The sequence below is a fragment of the Elgaria multicarinata genome, chromosome 9 (genome assembly GCF_023053635.1).
Source record: "Elgaria multicarinata webbii isolate HBS135686 ecotype San Diego chromosome 9, rElgMul1.1.pri, whole genome shotgun sequence".
In the NCBI taxonomy this organism is placed as follows: Eukaryota; Metazoa; Chordata; class Lepidosauria; order Squamata; family Anguidae; genus Elgaria; species Elgaria multicarinata.
Window position 1 is genome coordinate 51,448,167 of NC_086179.1, and position 15,891 is coordinate 51,464,057.

At 42.3% G+C, this 15,891-nt stretch overlaps 1 protein-coding gene across 1 annotated transcript in view; it reads left to right on the forward strand.

Moving 5' to 3' along the window:
• Nucleotides 1–8,373: 8,373 nt before the first annotated feature.
• OSBPL8 (oxysterol binding protein like 8) overlaps nucleotides 8,374–15,891 on the forward strand; it is a 324,479-nt gene continuing 316,961 nt past the window's right edge. Inside the window, exon 1 of the mRNA XM_063133845.1 lies at nucleotides 8,374–8,385. The gene's annotated coding sequence lies outside the window, so the exon portion shown is untranslated. The remainder of the gene's footprint in view (nucleotides 8,386–15,891) is intronic.

The window sequence follows — 15,891 nt, forward strand, 5'->3', positions numbered from 1 at the left end:
TTCCAGCAACATAGCAACACAGCCTCCAGCACCCCAACCCCCAGCACTGAAGAAGAAGAAGAAGAAGAAGAAGAAGGAGGAGGAGGAGGAGGAGGAGGAGGAGGAGGCAGCAGCAGCAGCAGCAAGAAGAAGCAGCAAGAAGCAAAAAGAAGCAAGCAGCAGGAGGAGGAGAAGAAGAAAGAGAAGCAGCGAGTAGGAGGTAAGACTGAGGTTTGTGTGTGAGAAAGAGAGAGAGAGAATGTAGGGGTGAATGGGGTGCATGGGGTCTTTGAGTGAATGCATGTGTGCATGTGTGCATGCATGTTTTTGGAGTGAGTGATGCTGAGAGTGTGTGTGTGTGCGCACGCACATGTGTTCTGGCATGGGATGCCTGGTTGTTTGACTGAATGAATGTATGTGCATGTTTGTAGTGGGGTTGGCTGTAGTTTTCTGTGAGTTGGGGGGATGATTTGGAGGTGATGTTCCTATTAAATAATGCATTTTAGACCCATAGACCTTCCTTTCCAATTTGGTTGATATAATTGGCATGGCATATATAAACAGTGGCTGGCAATTGTTCATCCTTCTTAAAGAAACTTTCAAAAAATTAACTGTTGCTATTATCATCATCATCATCATCATCATCATCATCATCATCTATCTATCTCTCTTTTCTTGCTTGTGGTAGTTATTCTAGATGAACATGGTGGGCTTTGCCAAGTCATGCTGACTTTTACTGATTCAGAAATGTCCTGACTATTGAACATGTTTTAAGTATGACTGCTTTTTGGATGTTGGCGTGCATGTATTTTGGTAGGCCTAATTTCTGAAGGTTTTCTGTAAAAAACAACAACGATGTCATGCTGGTGACTGATGTGACTAACAAATTGTAAGTTTTTCCTGTTGCCATAGTTCTTTAACTTCCATAGCCAGTGGTGTATATTTCTCTCTCTTTTCCTCTTCCTTTTCTGCAACATTTTTGTCATTAGGTATTGCGATTTCAATGTAAGTGTGTTTTTCTCAGTTGTTTTTGACTGTTATGTCTGGTTGAAGTTGAAACAAGCTAAGAGGTGGTAGCCTTTAGTCCAATTTGTTCCATGGCTAACGTTTGCAGGCTAATAGTAGTTTATACTCTTTCTGAATGCTTATTTATTTATTTATTACATTTTTATACCACCCAATAGCCGAATGCTTGGTTGTTTGGTTGTTGTATACTTGTCAACTGCTTCATTTGTTCAGTGGTAGCAGTATGCAGTAAGGTGATGGGGAAACAGTGTTAATTGTTAGGAAAGATTAGACTATGGTCATCCAGTGAAGGATTTGCAGTCAGAAAAGATATTTGAGGGAAGGGAAGACTGTATCACACACTCATCTACACCAAGCAGGATATTCCATTTTGAAAGTGGTATAGAAAAGCCAGGAGCCACACTACTGTGTTATAGCAGTATTGAAGTGTACTGATAACTGTTGGGGCCCATGACAAATACCATATACCACTTTCATACCACTTTCATAGTGTTATATCCTGCTTGGTGTAGATGTGTTATGGGCCCCAACAGTTGTCAGTGCACTTCAGTACCACTATAAAGCAGTAGTGTAGATCCTGCAATGCAGTTCAATACCTCTATAAAGTAATATGCATATATGCATATGTTTAACTTCTGTAAATTCTTTGTCTTTCCATATTTGTTGCTGATTGTACTGTTGTGTTGTTTGTTTTATGCAAAGGCCAAAAGCAATAAACTTGACTGACTGCTTGGTATAGATGTGTCATGGACCCCAACAGTTGTCAGTGCACTTCAGTACCACTATAAAGCAGTAGTGTAGCTCGTGCAGTGCAGTTCAATACCTCTATAAAGTAATAGTGTGGCTCCTGCCTTTTATATACCGCTTTCATAGTGGAATACCCTGCTTGGTGTAGCTGAGCACACAGTATAGCAAAAGCTTCAATGTACAGCAAAAGCTACAGAAGTAGGAATGAGTGAAGTTAATTTCAGATACATTGAATGTCTCACTTATACTTTATTCCAGTGATTTTAACATTAAGATGTTATGTAGAACAGGTTTGTCTTAATTGTATGCTGTGAAATCAGACCTGCGACCAAGGCCATGTTTGGGTGGGCACACCCTTTGGGGGCTGGACATGCTGGTGAGCACGCCCCCTTGGGGGCTGGACATGTTGGTGGGCACCCCCCCATGGGGCGGCCATGTTGTCCTCCTTTTTGGTTTCCAAAATATGGTCACCCTAGATTACCCATATGATTGGCCTTGGCCACAAGGAGCTTGAAATGTTACAGAAAGATTATGGGACGAATCCAGGGAAAAGTGGCTCTTTTGCCATTGTTCTGATGTATGAAGGTGTATGTGTCAAATCTCTTCATCCCAAGGGGCCACATTCCAGTGGTGGGTGAGGCCAAAGCCAAAATGGGCGGGGCTAAAAAAATAAAACACTAAAAACACCAGGTTGTTTTTAGTTTAAAATTCTTACTGCTGGTAATGAAACCTTGCAAGAGGAATTCTAACCTTTTAGAATGGCTTTTTTAAAAAAAATTGCAAAAGCTGGGAAGCCACCAAACTATTGGTGGTCAGCGGAAAGCAGGTGGGACCACGCCAAGCGGGCATGTCAATCTGGAAAACCCTGAAAGGCCAGACTGGAACCCAGGTAGGCCGCATTTGTCCCTCAGGCCGAAATGGTATTGTGTTGTTGTTTTTAATGTTTTTTAGATGTCTCAATCCTATGTTTGCTTTCATCCTCCCAATGTTCATCTTTTTAAAGAGTAGTAGAAAATGTGCACCTAGGAAGGCACAATGAAAAATAATATTCTGTCGCCTTCTTCTCAGCTTTCTGTTTCTTCCTGACTGGAACACAGACCTGGCGGCAACTGACCCAAAGTGGTCATACCCAAAGTAATGCAGAATAATGTGGATGATATGAAATATGAAACAGAATGAAGAACACACATTTCTTACGTAGGTTTGTTGTTTCTACTTCGAGAATGGACAGACGAATTGAGTATATTTTCTTTGTAAAAGCATACTCTACCAACACTGGTGTTGCCTAGATTTTGGAGGTAGAGTTGGTAAGCCTGGGAACTGGTCTGCAAACTCTTTGCAAAATTGGACTCGAGCAAGCCGGCCCTGACCCCAGATCCTGAGTTGCCATGGTGTATCCATTTCCCACACAACAGTTGAATTACCTGAACCAAATGGGAGAACTCAAAAGAACTGATGCTTGTTTCTGCCAGGTGCTGGGGTGGACTCCATATAGGGGAGGCAAATGAGTTTACAGCTATTGAACCTAATTAAGATTACTGTTGTATTCTATGCTAATTCTTGTTTGCCCTTTCTATGGTGCTATAACAATTTGGTGTCTTGTTATACATGTAATAGTGTATGCAAACCGATGCAATTTGTTTATTCTAAAACATACCCTGTGCTGGATAAGGTGCATGCCTGAAGGTGTTATGCAGAAAAGCGATTATTATTGCTACCATTGTAAGAGAATTACAAACATGCATAATTCACACAAATAAATCGGCAAACATACCAAAGGAAGATGTATTGTTGTTCTTTTCCTTTGACCAGCTCCTGCTTCAAGCTAATTGAAAAAAAAATGAAAGAAACATGAATTCAGATTGTTGATACAAATTTTCATTTGAATTAATTTTTAGTATGAAATTCTCTATTTTAGAGATCATATGAAAGAAGTTGTGAGGTACTAGGGTCATGCCTGGGCACAACTAGTTTCACTGGAAATACATATGGGTCAGGCCGGAGATTTATTTTATTATTTGTTTGAAATATTTCTTGGCTGCCTTTCAGGGCAGAAGCCCTCCAGAAGCAGCAAACAGCAATAAAACACATACAACTGGTATGATATTAAGAGTGATAAAAAATACAATAAGAATAGTTAGAACACACTAAAAACAGCAATAAACACAGCAATGGAGATGAAGTGCGAATCACCTCGGCATCTAAGGGGTGTCGCCATCTTAGGACATGTGTCCAATGCCCAGATAAAGTGGGGGGGGGGGGGGAGGAACGAATAGTGTGGCTGGAACTGAGAAAGGCCTTGTGAACAAGCTCTCGGGTATTAGAAATTCTCCCAAGGATTCATAGCCCTGAGTCCCAGTGGGTACAGTGGTGAAGGACAGTACCTTCTCCCCTTGTGAACTTTGGTTAATTGATCAGCTACATACCCTGGCTATGTGAATGGGAGTTTCAGTATTCCTTCCTATAAGCCGTGTGCAAGAAGTGCTCTCCCCCCCCCCCCCCCGTAAGCCCTGTGGTGGTGCTGCCAGCCATCCCCACTGAAAAAAGTAGGTGGTTTGCTGCCAAATTTCAGTAGCAAATTTCTACAGAAGAGTAGAAAGGCCAAATTTAGGTTGAAAACAAACTAATCAGGAACCCACCTTTTTTCTTTTTTCAGCTGCTACTGAATTCAGCCATGCAGTGGCAGTAGGAGGGTGGCCCGCAGGAGACTCTGGGGATCTAAAGTGGTTCCTGGACCACCCCTGCTATAGACTATTCTGCTATGAAGGAATGCATACTGGCATCTAGCTAGTAAGCGTGGGAGCTTGGGAAACCTTGTCTCAAACAATGGCTGTGTCAATAAAGGCACCGAGAGTGACAAGCCCTGTGAAAGCCCTGTTTACATTATGTTTACATTATCGTTGATCCAGGATACAGAAAGCACTAAAGACAGAGAAACTAAATATTTGATACTACTATTACTACTACATCAATATATTATGTTATGGACCATTGCAGAATGGGTTATCTCATTTTATCCTCACATCAGCAGGTTGGGCTGATAGAGCATGACTTGGCAAAGGCCCATCTCAGTGGGTTTCATGGCTGTGAGGATTTTCAACCAAGGTTCTTGGTCCAAGTGCACCACAGTTCAGTAGAAAGGACAGATTTATTTGAAGGAACAATCATTAATCTGGTCTTTGATGGGTACAATCTGAAGGAACTCCTCTTGTAATATATTAAAATAGACTTCTTAAGTATTCCTGCTGGTGGAACAGTGGTTTAGATACAGTGATTGAAATAAAATTCTGAATCTTCTTTTAAATATTAATTCCCATCGTACCAAAAGTGATCACATCGGGTAATAGGGAAAGATTGTCTCTGAATACTCAATATGTAGTATATCCATATCCTGGAACCCTGCAAAATTCTCATCTTAATTGTTCTTCATTGTGTTATACCAAATTACCAAAATAAATAAATAAATGCAGCCGTGTTTTTAATTCTCTCTTTGTTTCTGTTAACAAAAACAGCCAGATATGATTAAAATGGATAGTCTCAATATCACCTGTATCATCATCTCATGATAGAAACATTGAATGAATTCAGTCCACAAAGATGGGGAAATGTCACAACTGCTGCTAGAAAACTAGGGCTGATTAATTAATCAGTTAGATTATTTGATTTAAAACCTTTTTGTTTGCTTAAAAGGGGTCCCTGATTAACTTGGCAGCAGAATGCAAAAATTTGACAACAAGCCAAGACACTGAATGTGAGACCTTACAAAACCTGTGATCAGGGCCGGTGCTACCATAGAGGCCACTCAGGCAGCCGCCTAGAGCGCCAAGCTAAGAGGGGCGCTGGGCACAGCGCAGCACTCATGCACGTTGGCTGTGAGCCGGCCCAGCCCGACGATTCAGCTGGGCCTGGGAGGGTGAGATGGCACCAGGGACGCTGGGGTGGGGGTGGGGCGGCTCCACGTTCGGACTTCTGGAACGCGCCCGGAAGAGAGAGAGAGAGAGAGAGAGAGAGAGAATGTATGGGTGAATGGGGTGCATGGGGTCTTTGAATGAATGCATGTGCTCATGCATGTGTTTGTTTGGAGTGAGTGATGCTGAGTGTGTGCGTGTGCGCGCGTGTGAGTTGGGGATTATTTGGAGGTGATATTCCTATTAAACAATGCGTTTTAGACCCATAGATGTTCCTTTTCAATTTGTTTGCTATAATTGGCATGACGTATTTCTTGCACTTTTAAATAAATTTATCAGTTTCAAGTTTTGTGCTTCTTATTTTCCCCGGGAAACATGTTTTCTTAAAAATCAAAGTTGGCGCTTTTTTTGGGGGGGGGGGGTGATGGTGAAAGTAGCTCACCTTGCCTAGGGCGCAAAATAGTCTGGCACCAGCCCTGCCTGTGATTGACATGAGACAGTGACACTGCAAAAGAGGCATTCCTCCCACTTTCGCCCTTAAATGCCTCTTTGTCAGTGATGTTGTGCCATCACCAACCAAAAGAACATCTGTTAAAAATGCTGTCTATCCTATGACTGCCTTCCCCAAGCTGTTGCCCTCCCGTGGACTATGACACCCATAATTCCCAGGCAGCATGGGCCATGGGCCAACTGGAGGGCACCAGGTTGGGAAAAGCTGTCGTATAACATCTTTATTTGGATTGTTTCCAAACATATGTATATTCTGCATGAAGCAAATGGCAGACAGAGGAAAATGGGCAAGTATTTCACACTGAGAATGAAATTCAGCTGAAAACATTCTCAAGAAATGTATTTCAATGGAGTAGTGGGGTGGGGTGGGCAAAGGCCTATTTAACTTAAATTTACCAGCATTTCAAGGGAGTGTAGTGTAGGTAGTTCTGCGCCTTCTCCTGTTTAGGCTGCAGGTTTGTTTATAAAATGTTAAGAATAGATAACTATCAGAAAATCACTGTAAACTGAATTGTCTAGCTGGAGTTGTTTTTCACACAACCTTATGCATGTTTAGACAGAAAAAGGGCCTATAACTCCCAGCATGCTCCAGCCAGTTTGGGTGGCTGGGGCATGCTGGGAGTTGTAGGTCTTTTTTTCTGTCCAAACATATATAGGATTGCACCCGGTATGGCTCTTGTTGTCACAGGATAATGCCAGGGATGTACTTGTAATGAGCCGTTTCAGGTAGAGAATGTCACTATCTCATGAATCTATAGCTAACATTTCACTTCATGCTTTAAAGATCAGCAGAGAGAAAAAGATGATTTATAGAGCAATCTAAAGTAAGGCTCAGGAGGAGGGGACGCCCTGCAGGAGAGTAGGTGTGTGGGGAGCAATTATTTTGCATTATTTTTGCTAGCTGGCGTCAGGTTGGCTTGGCTGATAGGACCTTTCCTGGGGAAACAAAACAGCTATGCAACCAAAGACAGCTTTCCCCCTCCCCCTCTCTGCCCACTGAACAACCCTGTTCCAGGGTTTTCTGCCAGCTACTTCTAGCAGTTGCTCCCAGCCAGCCTGGGCACAGCAGAGGCCTCTGCTACAGCAGGTATCCACACACACACACACACACACACACAGAGAGGTGGTGATCAGGAAGTCCTATTTCACTGGGGCTGTGAATCCATTCTGGATTTCAGTCAGAACCAGTCAGTAAAGGAGAGGTCTAAGGTGCTGAACCCATGAGCAGACACAGGAATTCACATTCAAATAAAGAAGCTATGGATAACTCCTTTAGAGTTATCCATAGCTCTGACTGAAATCTTGAGTGGATTCATTGCTCCACTGACATCGAAGCCACCAGCCTCCACTCATGGTGCTTCTCCATGGCAGACACTGACAGAGAAGGACCGACATACCATCCTAACTCCCCCTGCCCCTCACTAGCCATCAATATTGGAAGGAGAGGAAGTTAAGATTGCACCCAGAAATGGTGAATGCACACACTCACATAATTTTGGTGATTTATTGTTCTCTTTTTTATCAGCAGCTTCATTCATATTCACCAGTTTTTCATTTCTTATCATGCATATCCTGTATTGCACAGTTAATTTAATTCTCTCCCTCACTCATACACACACACACACACACACGAATTCATAGATGTGGATCCTGGATTTCTCCATTTCTGCACTGATCTTTCTTTCTTTTTTTCTCAACTTAACAGCACTGTCTGTACTGTTTTCCCTGACAGATATTTTGATTAGTCAGTGGTGTACATAATTTAAAAAGACATAAAGAGAGAATGGATGTAGATTTGGTACAAGGTATATCCATTTCCTACAGGAGCATTTGAAAGCTTAATAGTGATAAGTGACACATTTTACTTTCCTGTTTTGCAGGTGAAACAGATTTTCAACACCACCACCCCATCCCCTTGAGCATCTCATTAGAGATGCCATGACAACTAGTGTGACTCTTTTTGCACAGCCTTCCAATTGTGCAATCTGACTGCATGGAAGGGAGGGGACTTGTGCCACTGTTCTTGCACTCAGCTCCGAACATTCATTATTTAGAGTGTACAAAGCCTATATGTGTACAACTACATGCAAAAAGCACGGGGCCCAATTGTGTACAAGTCCTAGGTATGTCGACTTTGTTGTGGACACTGTTGTACTCTTACATATACTAGTGCCTGTAAACAACTAAGCTGAAGCACATCCTGCTGGGAAGAGGGGTTCTGGCAAAGCATATGTGAAGGGCTTGCAGGGGTTAGCTCCATTCCCGACCTCCGATGCACCCATCAACCATGCCCCCTGCTAGCCACATGTTTGGCCAATGTGAAAAGAGGCCCCTCACTCATGCCAACATACATCATGCAATGATGCATTCTGGGCCAATATATGCATATGCATCCATTGCCATGCACATAGGGCCTCTTCTCATGCTAGCTAACCATGTGGCCAATGGGATAAGGAATCGACAAACGGCACGGACAAAAGGCAACAAAAATAGGGCTGTGCGCTGCCTCGGGTCCAAATCTGGATCCTGAACTGAAGTGGTCCGGAGCACATTGAACTGGGCTCAAAGTGTTTCGGGCCACTTCAGCTCAATCTGGAGTGATGGTGAGTCACTGCTCCCTCCCTCGGGACTTACCTGACCTGTCCAGCAGCTGCCCATCCTCATTGAGAGCCAGCATTTTTAATAAAGATGGTGGCTTTGTCAATTTCTAGATTTAATGTTCAAACTACAGCAGATGTAAAGGCCATTTCCAGAAATGCATGTCCTTTTTTGTGGCAATTTATTGTGAATATTGACAATGGCCGCTGATATACACTGCAACCTACTGTGGCTCAAATAAGCCATGGTGGACTGCAGCAATCGTGTGAACCGGCCCACTGTGTGGATTATAACTAAACTCAGAGGGAACAGGAAATTCTGAGATGAGTGGCAGATGATGTCAGCATCCCTCTTAATAAAATAGAGCTGGTATTAAGTCTCTGTGAGACCTGGTTCCACCACACCACTGGTTTTATTGCAAGTATTATTCTTCAGATACACATTATCCTTGTATGTGAAATGCTCTGAATAGTCTGAAGGTTATATATGTATAAATGCTAAGTATTATTATGACAGTTCTACACAGTCTAGTAATAATGCTAAGCAGAATCTCAAAGCACTGTAACAGAGTAAAGCCACTGTACTCAACCCAGAGTTTTACTGTGTATGTATCAATGTAGGTTGGCCCCAAGATTATCTTCTCTAAGCAGGGATTTAAATGTGGCTGCTTGCAAAGCTTTGCATTTCATAGATATGTGTGGAAAGGAACGTAACAGGAGTATATCAGAAAGGGATGGTGGGCCCGTGACAACATCACAAATGATAAAATTTAGACCATGAAATATGAGTATTGATTCAAAAGCAGGAGTACCAAATGCCAAAGTCCATTGGTCAGAGCCCCCCACCCAGTGCAAGCGGAGAGACCATGGCATGCCACACAGTGACTACACGATCAGGGGTGGGGAACATGTGGCCTTCCAGATGCTATTAGACTGCAACTCCCACCATCCCATATGCTCGTTAGAGCTGATAGGAGCCCAACAACCTCTGGAGGGCCACACACTGCCCATCCCTGATCTACATGGCATGGTTATGCCACAGACTCCTGCCTACAGACAGACAAATGTTCATCACACACCAAGGGAAAGAAGCAGAGAAACGACGATCAGGAGGAAACACTCAATAAAATGCCAGGCTATCACAAACCAAAGGAATTCTAGGAAACTAAGAATAGAACGCTGATTAATTTGCATGAGTGTAAGTATTGGTGCAGCAGCTGTACTTTGAAAGAATCCATAGGATTGGAGTACGATTGATAGTCGTGTAACAATAAAGCAGAAACACTAGGCACTGTACAGCACACTACAGAATGATAGAAAGCTGAATGTTCTTGAAGCTGAAGTCTTTTATTTGCCGTGTACGTCACACAGACCTTTGAAAGGCTGGAGAAACCTCAAGAGATACCTCTGATCTTCTGGATAGAAAATTGGACTTGTACATGCACTCACATCCCACTGTAGCCAGGAGTTGACAGGATTTCCTTAGGCAATTAGTATATGTTTTTTTTATTTATTTATTTTTATTATTGCATTTATATGCCGCCTTTTTTCCTCCAAGGAACCCAAGGCGGTGTACATAATCCTCCTCCTCTCCATTTTATCCTCACAACAACTTGGGCTGAGAGTCTGTGACTGGCCCAAAGCCAAGTGGGGACTAGAACCCAGATCTCCCAACTCCCAGTCCAACACTTTACCCACTACACCACACTGGCCCTCTTTTTAGCCTCACTTTCCCTTGTGTGTAACAGGAATCAATAACACCGACCTTCCTCACAGGGCTGTTGTGAAACTAAACACAATGATAGGTTTGAAATATCTTGCGTTTTCAAAAAGTAACCTATAATCTCCAAGAATAATCACCTCTGCTAAAAGCTTTGATCTAAAAGGTAGACTAAAAGGCAGAATCAGGCTGCAAGGGTGTTCATGGTAGTAGCAGAACAGTAATTGCTAAAAAGCACATATTCTCAAGAAGTAACATTGCACCTTGAATTCATTTTGGAGGTGTTACCTTCAGAAAGTCGCACTCATTTAAATTCTTGTACTTGGCTGAGACAGCCATCAAGCACTGCAGTTCCTGACCTCTTGATGTTACATTGGTTAAATATTCCTCAGATTTTAATTAATTTTGGGTAACTACTGGAGTCCAAGTCAGCTTCAGACCAGGGACTGGAGGGGAAAGGTTCTACAGCTCATTCCCAATTCTGTGAAGCATTCGGTCTGTCGTGAATATAAATTTGTGGATGCATAACAAAACAGTGGCTGGAATTCAACAGCAACTGCTGAGATGAAAAGGACAGCATTAAAATCTAGTCCAGCTATACTGTCTGAAGGACGGCATTTATACCATCCTTCAATTTACATCCAGCCTCTTTTACAGTTTCATCAAAGCTGTAAGGATGAAAAAAGGACATCACAAAGTACAAAAAGAAAAGGCTGCCCTCTCCCCACGACCTACCTAAGATAAGACGTTAAATTAAATTGGTTACATCGAACCATTTCCTTTCTGATTTTACAACCCCATTGGAAAACAATGAGATGAGATGCTGCCACTGAATAATTTTGTCAGGCCAGAAAGACATCGTTAGAAAAATGCTAGTAGTGTCTGATGTAGAAAAATCTGTTTTACACTGCCCTGCTTTTACATCATACGTGCTTACTATAGCATGGTGCTTAATCTCTCAAAGATGAGGTGCCAAGGTTCAAGTTTACTCAGGAATAACGCTCAGTGACATGCAATCGCCAATTCTCAAATGGTGAGAATGCAAGGATGCAACTCTTACCTAGGTTTGCTTTCCTTTGGATAAGGCCACTGGAGACTTGTTGGCATTTTGTAATATTTGTGTTTATTTATAAATAGATTGGTTGAACATAGGTGGAGAGACAGCATTGAACAGACCCAACTCAGTTGGCCTTTCTCAGAACTGTAATTTCTTCACACTCACACACACCTTGATGACATCATCCCCAGGTAAAGGAGGGGGAAGATGACGGAAGAAAGACATGCTCCTCTTTTCAAAAATGGCTCTTCCCTTCCAGAAAAGCCTCTGGCCATTTCCTTAGTCATTGGCTGGGTTAAGACAACATGATAACCAATGTTGGATTAAGTAGTCAACCGTCCGTTGAGTGGTCAACAGTTGGTTGTGTTGTCTCAGGCAAAAATCACCCCACAGTTGACTATTTTCTCAAAATAACCAGCTGAAATAACCAACGATCTGCAGAGTTGACTATCTCTACAACCGTTGGTTAGTGTATTGTCTGTTGGGCACAGTGGACTATTTTGCAGGGTTGAGTGGACTAGTTTGGCTGGCTACCAAGTTCCTGGGCAAGAGTGGGCAAAACCGTACCGGCCGCTCTGCTACAGCTGGCACAACTCACAGAGGCTGCTGGGAGGACTGAGGAAGGAGGGAGGGCAGGGCGAGGGGGGCTGTGTCAGTCAAACGCCAGGTGGTCTGTTAGTCCACTCAAAGCCAGCCCCAACCACTCCGCAGTTGTGTAGGAACATGTTGTGTGGGGAGTACCTGCAAAATAACCAACTGTGTGTTTACTATTAACCCACCATTGACTGAAGTGTTGTCTGAATGTTAGGGTAGGGACAGCTATTGAAAACCATTAGCTAATTTCCCTAAGAAAGGGAAGATACTTAGCAATTTGGCCAAAACTACAACCAAGTCTGGCAATCTATCATGATAGAAACCCAACTCACAGAAATCAAGGATCACTGAGTTGGAAGTGACACTAAGAGGTCATCCAGCCTAACCCCCAGTGTCATAACAGCCCATTGATCCAAAGATTCTTCCATAGTGTGTGAGATCTTGTTCTAGTGGCACAGTAGCAAAGGGAAAACAACAAGTATGTGTTCAGTGCATAAGTCATTTATGGAATCGCTACCACAAGATGTGGTGAATGCAACTAACTTAGATGGCTTTAAAGGGGGGATTAAAAGTCCATCAGTTGCAATTAGTCATGATGGCTTTATACCAGGTATACAGAACCAGATTTGGGGAGTTCAATTGCTCCCACCAGGCCCTTCATGGGCTTCATAGGCTACTGACATCATCACTCTTCCCCCAACCAATTTTAACCTTTCTCCCTGCCTCTCTCAGGAAGGAGGAAGAGATTTAGCTGGCACTGAGAGGAGCATCTGTGCGTCCCAGCACTGGTGGAGTCCCAATGGTAGTGCGCACTGTGCAAAGCCACTCAGCCAGAGCTGGGAAGAGTAGTCATATGCTTGGGGGAGAGAGAGAGAGAACCCCTAAGGCAGCTTTCCCCAACCAGGTGCCCTCCAGTTGGCTTAGATTTCAACTCCCATCAGCCCCAGTAAACATGGCCAATGCTCAGGAACCTTGGGAGTTGTAGTCCAAACCTCTAGAAGACACAAGGTTGAGTGAAGCTGCCCTAAGAGCTGGGGCTGTGGGGGAACAAAATGGAAGCTAGGAAAAAGATGCCACAATGAACAATAACACCAATAGGCATGTTCCTTGTTGGTTATGGAAAAGAACCTCCTGTGGGTTTGTGCGGTATAAGTGAATTACATGAAGTACGTTAGGTTTTTACCTAGTGAGGATTCCAAAGAAGTTTAGATATAAATAAGCCTTTTTCTCTACAACTGGCCCATAGAGGCCTCCTCCCACCACCACCACCTTTCATTAGTGTGCCGATTATTTCAAATCCTCAGTTGTAGTCAGCAAATTCATCAATACTTCCCCAAAGGCTATTTATGAGGCACCTGAGAGGGATTCTCATGGTTAAGAATGCATTACAAAACGAGATTAAGTGGGAGGATAGTAGTGAGTCTCAATAGAGCATCTATTAACTGGGATAGTTTAGAGATATACTTTCCTGCACAAGGTGACCCTAAGCCTCTCAGTGTTAAATATGGGGAGTAAATTACAGGTTTAGATCTTTCTATAACTGCCCCTGTAGTTTTAATGCATTTCTTTTTTAAAAGCCTCAGGTGGGACTTTAATGATAGAGAATGGTTTTGTTCATGAGAAAAGAGGGGAATGAATTTTTTGCTAAACCTACTATTAAAATTCAGAGGGACCAAAATTAAAGATTTTGCAAGACCTCTTTTGCTGTTGATATGGACAGAACTTTGACTTTAATTTCAATTTTAATTTAACTTTTCCTCCTAAACTACAAAGCAACCTGGCAACAGGTTCTACTTTGCCTCAAACACTGCTGTTCTATGTTTGAAGCCAGGCTGAAAGAGTAAACAATTTAAAAGCAATAGCTGGAATATAAAAAGGTAATTTTTGTTACATGAGAAAGAGAAGCCCTCCCCAACTTCCACACACAAATGCATTCAGGCAAACAGGAAGAAGTTAATGGGTCTTCCGTCAAAATTCTATCTTTAGGCCATTGTGTTTTAGTTTTATTTTTTGTTGCTATTATGTTTGGATCAAAATTTGATTGGGGGGGGAATAAAAATATGTTTCTTCTGTTTACAATTGACTCTTGCATTTTATTTCCATGGTTATATTAATGATCTCCCTTATATAAAATAACATCTATTTGGCAGTTCCGTGGGTTCTCTTGAATAGGAGTAATTGATTTCTCATTTCCTCCCTTTATTCTGCTCAATACAAGGTAGGTGGTGAAATTCGATAGCGTAAAGGTGCAATGCAAACTGACCGGCAGGGTTGCTGAGCAGCTTTTATTGCTTTCAATGATGTTTGTGTAGGAACTCTCCTGGTTTACAAGAAATCAATCGAAGGAAATCCCACACAGCTACAAGGTTTATACTGTTTTCCAAAGACCAATTGTCTCAATACTTACTGAATGCACTATAGGACATTACTTTGTGAACAGATTTTTAACTTTTAGATTTTCCTAAATTATGTGTTTAAAGAGTGGAAGTTTTTGTTAGCATTATACTCATCCTACCTCCAATTCACTGTTACTAGAGCAGGATCTTGTTACCATGCAATAGATGGAACATAAGATGAGCCATGCAGGATCAGACGAAAGGTCCATCTTGTCCAGCATTCTGATCACACCATGGCTAACCAGCTGCCTGTGGGAAAACCACAAGCAGGACACGAATTCAATAGCATCTACCCCTCATGTTCCCCAGCATACTGCCTCTGATACTAGAGGTAGATATAACCATCTCTCTTGATCTCTTAATTGCAGCTCAGAGATCTTCAACATTAGGATCTGGTTCAGATGACATTAACGTAGGCTAATTAACCCTCAAGGTGTACCATCCACCATTATGAAACAACCCTTACAAAAGGTGTGGTATGTTTTAGGTTCTGCAAGGGTTGTTTAACCCCAAATAACCTCTGCTGGCCAGGTTCGTAGAACACAACAAGCCCAGCTGGGGCTTGCATATTTATAATGGTGGCTGGCCTGCACCACAGCTACTAGAGGCTAAATTAACCCACAACGGTCTGTCGTGTTGTATGAAATGGCCCTATATATTGGCACAATGTAATGCAACATGTACTTATATGTTTAAGCAGCTAACTGGATCAAGGTAATATCCCTTGGAAACTGGGCTCACAAAAAATAATCACCACAATTCAGATAAAGAGATATATGCATACATATCACTTATTGGATCAGGAACAAATCAGATGTACATCTTGGTCCAAATGCTGAAAATTATCCACGTGATATTGCTTTAAATTGAACGTTCATTCAGAGGCACATCTGCATGCATACACCCAATCATGCTCTGATACAACTTGCTATGTGTGTCTAGAACTGAATCAGGGCAATTAGCATTTTCAAAATGGATTTTGAAAGCATCACTGCTATTGTCTCATTGCTTTTCTGTATTATCTGTTTGACATATTAAAGATCTCAATGACTGACGTAGGGCTTTTCTCATTGAAGCTTTTAACCCACCACTTTACCAAGGCTTCTGCTTCCAGATCTTTTGTGGGATTAAGATCAGCTCCTCTACACAGAGACATGATAGAAGTGTACAAAATTATGCATGGGGTGGAGAATGTGGATAGGGGGACATTTCTCTCATTCTTAACACTACAATCTTGGGTCATCCCATGAAGCTGAGTGGTAGGAGTTTCGAGACAGATAAAAGGAAGTACTTCTTCACTGAGCACATAGTTAAACTACTGAATTTGCTACCACAAAACTACTGAATCTGCTACCAC